At 44.7% G+C, this 4,834-nt stretch overlaps 1 pseudogene; it reads left to right on the top strand.

Annotated features, from left to right (window-relative positions):
- The first annotated feature begins 3,438 nt into the window (after positions 1-3,438).
- On the top strand, positions 3,439-4,741 carry LOC116090367 (annotated as a pseudogene).
- The last annotated feature ends 93 nt before the right edge of the window (positions 4,742-4,834 follow it).

Raw genomic sequence — 4,834 nt, 5'->3', positions numbered from 1 at the left:
GTACAAGCCCAAAATAAGAACAAGTTTTAGACATTGGATTTTATGAAGAGGTTTTTATATGAGTATGTCTGTCATGTACTTTTGATATTTTTTGCTCCCCCCCACCTCTCCCATTGTTTCTCTTTCTTCCTCTGGACAGTCTCTTTTTTACTTTGGTATCTTTTATCTACCTACCTATCTATCTATATCTATCTATCTATCTACTATTATTATTATTATTATTTTCATTAAGAGGAGTTTCATACTGTAGTTCAATTCAGCAATCATTATGTTGCCCAGACTGGCCTTGAACTCACTGTGATCTTCCCCCAGCCTCCTAAGTATTGGTATTACAGCCTTGAGCTATGAGTCCCTGTGCTGGGGACCCTGCTACCTGCTTCTAATAATCCTCTTCCTTAACCACAGCCCCTGGTTACTGCTGTTGCCCTTTCTCCCTCCAGAATGTCATGTAGGTAGCATTGAGCAGGATGAAGCCTTAGGTGGCCTCTTTCATCCACTATTCAGGATTCATTCACATTGTGGCATTTCTTGGTTGTTTGTCCTACGTTATCACAAAGTAGCATTTACTGTATGGCTATACAACAGTTTGCTTATATATTCTGTAATGGAGGACACTAGCTTTTGCCAGTCATGAATAAGGCCAATATAAATGGCCATGGCAGAGTTCTGTGTGCATTATAAGATTGTATTGCCTTGGGAAAATCCCCAGAAGTCAGATATATTGAATTGTGTGTTGAATGTAAGTTTGACTTTATAAGAAACCACCAGAGTGTTTCCCATGACATTTCAGAGCTCAGAGCCAAGGATGACAGTTCTGGCTCCTCATCCTGACTCTACTGCTTCATAGCATCAGATTTTGTTTCATAGAATTGGAACAGTCTTTAAAATTTATTTATTTTATTTTATGTGTCTGTGCCCTAGTGTATGTCAGTACACCACATGTATGCAGGGGACCTTGGATGTCAGAAGGCATATCCCTTGGAACCGGAGTTACTATGGATGTGATTGTCCATGTGGCTATTGGGAGCTAAGTCCTCTGCAAGAGCAGTAAGTGCTCTTAACTGTCAAGGTGCCTCTGACCCCTATTTTGGTCTTTCTAATAGTTGTATAGTAGTATCTCACTATGGTCTGAATTTGCCTATTCAAAGGACTAACAATGTTGGCTATGTTTTAATGTGCTTATTTACCACCTGTACATCTTATTTGGTGAAGCACTTATTCAAATATTTTGTCTATTTGTCTCCTTTATTTTTCTCACTACATACAGGCTAGGGTGGTCTTGAACTCATGCTGATTGTCCTGTCTCTTGAGTGCTAGAGCTACAGGCCTAGGTTTCTGACCATTTTCCTTGAATTGTCATCTTACTTTACAGTTCTCCCTCCACCCCCCCGCCTCTCTCACACACCCACACAATTAGAACTGAAGTAGTAATCCTTAGCATCAAGGAAATATGGGAGAACATTTCTTTTTCCTGTTTTCTGCGCTATGAGCTAGTGACAGATTAGGACAACCACAGTGGCAGCCACTGCTGTCTGCTTGAGCCATCTCTCCCTAATTTCTGCTTCCTTTGGATTGGGGTAGGAAGGCTCTTTTTTCAGTGCCAGTTAAAATAGTGGTGGCAGCAATGCTACCTTCCTGAAGTTGAGCAGCAAATCTGGAACCTTTTCTACTCTCTGAGCCAGAGAAGAGAAATCCCAAGCTTATTATCAATGGTTATTAAGCTGTCACCTCCAGGTTAACAGTGAAATACTGCTCCTATCACTTATGCTTAAAGCCTCTCATTTCCTAACAAGGTTTGTGATTTTGAAAGAAAGAGTAATGGGAACCTGATGTCTGGAATGATGCAACATCGATGCTGGAAGGATTCAGCCTCCATGGTAGAAATCCATATGTATGTCATAAATCCAGAGATGCCTGGAATACATTTTAGAAATATTATGGGCCAATTATTTTAGACATCCTACAGGAAGTGGATAAGTTGTGAAATCTATGTACAGCACACTGGGTAGCTGGATAATGAGACACTGCTAGGAAGTAGTTCCACAGAGAAATCATCCATGGTGTGTCTCTGGTTCTGTTCTCCCCTCTCCCACCACCCCCCTTGACTTCATAGGCACATCTAGTAACCTGTTAAAACAGGGACAAGCATTGTGAGTGTGAGGACAGGTTTGGGATAGCTTCATAAACACTATCTCATTTGATATTTCCAGAAGTCTATGAACTGTTTCAATAGCAGCCCATGGTGCTATTTTACAGATGAGCAAGTAGAGGCTTTTAGTGTTCCATGGTCTGCATAAAGTCAGGCAAGAGGTAAATTTGGACTAGGATCACCTGTCTTTTTAATGTCTTTTGTACTTCAACACTTCTTCCCACCTCTCCCCCCCCTGTGTGTGTGTGTGTGTGTGTGTGTGTGTGTGTGAGAGAGAGAGAGAGAGAGAGAGAGAGAGAGAGAGAGAGAGAGAGGACCCTCAGGGGAGTGCCTAGGACCATAGGTGGTGTCATGTAGAACAACAGGCAGCAATTCTGAAGGTAAAAGCTACATTTTTTAGCTAATGCTCGGGTGAGAATTTTTTTAAGTGAATAAAAATAAGATCTCCTGAAGATATGCACTATCATTGTCAGTGGTTCCGGGTGACTAGGGACACTGAGTAAAACTCGGAAGTGCATGGTAATGGCGAAGGGTCAGGCTGTTGCTGTTGTCAAAACATCTAGGACATCACTAATTTGTTGGGTGATATGAGATAAAGTATTTCATCTACCTGGGCCTCAGAGTAGATATTTCTCAAGCTCATATATACAGCTAACATGACACAATTCCTTGTTTGGGTTTGTAGGATAGATGGAAAAAATCCTAAAGCAGGGTCTGGTAAGAGGTTAGCTATTTAGCTTGTAGATTTCTGCCTTGGATCTATGGGCCTCACATGTCTAGTTTAAGGACTGATAGGTTTCTCAGTTCCCATTAACGAAAGGAGAGGACTGACAAGCTGAATTAGTGAAAGTAATAGCCTGGAATTTTTTAATGATGCACGATGAAGAGTAAAGAAACTTGGTATATTCAGGAGAGCCAATATACTGTTACACACAGTAGCCTGATAGCAGTGGTCCTTAATTGGCCACATAGAATAATCGCTTAGGTACCTGGAGGACTTTATGAAGACATAGGGATTAAACCTGGGATTTTGTGCATGTAACCGAATCACTGAGCTGTGCTGGCAGATCTCATTGTGTACTCTTCCCAGACAGGGGCTCCCTAAATCGCTCAGTCTGGGCTTGAACTCGCGATCGTACTGCCTCAGCATTCCTTACTGGCTAGGATTACAAGCCTGTGCCACTAGGCCCAGCTGGACTTCAAAAAAAAAAAAAAATCTTGGTAAAGTAAGCGGACCTGGCAGCTTACGTCAGAACCAGCTGAAGGCGCGACGCGTTGGTTGCTATGGAGGCCGTCCTATTGACCCCGCCTCCGGCTCTCTTGTGGCCATCCACTCACTCCGCAGTGACCATCAGCCTGCTAGGCAGCAGCCAGCGCTTCACCACAAGAAAGCTGCTGGCTGAATGGGAGGGATCCCGTTTACCATGAGCTCCGGTCTGGCTGGTTCTGAGGCTCATAAGAACAGAGCGTCACCGGTCTTTCGCTTGGGATCCATCGCTCCGAAGCGCAGTCAACTGCTGGACTGAAAGGTACTGAAATCGGACCGTAGCAGAGGGCCACCTGTCTATCGATCAGCTGCGGGGAGAGGCAGATTGACCTAAAGCGCGGCTTGGAGAGGATCCGGAGGGGAGCTCCGAGCCGCCACCGCCACCTCTGCAGCCGCTAGCCGCCATCGCCTTGGGCCTCCACCCGCCACTACCATGGCCGAGAAAGAACCTGCCTCCACCACGTCTTACAACGAAGATGATTTCTACTGTCCGATATGCCAAGAAGTCTTCAGAACGCCGGTTCGGGTCACGGCCTGTCAGCACGTTTTCTGCAGGAAGTGTTTCCTGAGAGCAATGAAGGAAAGCCGAATTCACTGCCCCCTGTGCCGTGGAAATGTGACAAGAAGAGAACGAGCTTGTCCAGAGAGGGCTCTAGACCTCGAAACCATCATGAGAAGTTTTCCTGGTAATTGCCGCTGCTGTTCCCAACGTGTTGAACTGTATAGCATGAGGCAACACTACAAAACTTGTAAAAAGTACCAGGATGAGTTTGGAGTTTCTACAGCTGCCTCAAGCTTACAACTTGAGGAGTCTCCAGACTCCGTGGGCAACAGTAACAGCGAGGAGGTACCCGCTCCAGAGAATGCCCAGGCTTTTCAAGAAGAGGACAACAACCAAGACAACGATCACAATGCCAATGACAACGACAACAACGGGAGCCCACCTGATGAGCCCACTTTTGATTGCCCTCTATGTGAAGAAGGGAACATGAGCAGACAAAGTTTGCTGGATCATTGCAACAGCAGCCACAGAGGTCATGTTGTTCCAGTCATTTGCCCAATTTGCCTATCTCTTCCATGGGGCGACCCTACTCAACTCACCAGAAATTTTGTTAGCCACCTTAACCAGAGGCATCAGTTTGATTATGGAGATTTTGTAAATCTTCAGCTGGATGAAGAAACCCAGTATCAGATTGCCATTGAGGAGTCCTTCCATGTCAACCTCTAGAAAGACTTTCCTCCCTTCTACAATTGCTCCTAATGGTCAATTTACTTGAATCAAGCTTTCAATAACTTGATCTTTTAAATAAAAGTAATCAGCCTGACCTTTTAGTTTTTCTTTCATTGAAGGCGCGTTAAGTCCCATGGAGGGGAAAGGGGCGGGGGAAGGAGGGAAGAGGAGTGTGGAGGGATGGGGG

The sequence above is a fragment of the Mastomys coucha genome, chromosome X (assembly GCF_008632895.1).
Source record: "Mastomys coucha isolate ucsf_1 chromosome X, UCSF_Mcou_1, whole genome shotgun sequence".
Lineage (NCBI taxonomy): Eukaryota > Metazoa > Chordata > Mammalia > Rodentia > Muridae > Mastomys > Mastomys coucha.
This window is presented reverse-complemented; position numbering and strand designations above follow the sequence as displayed.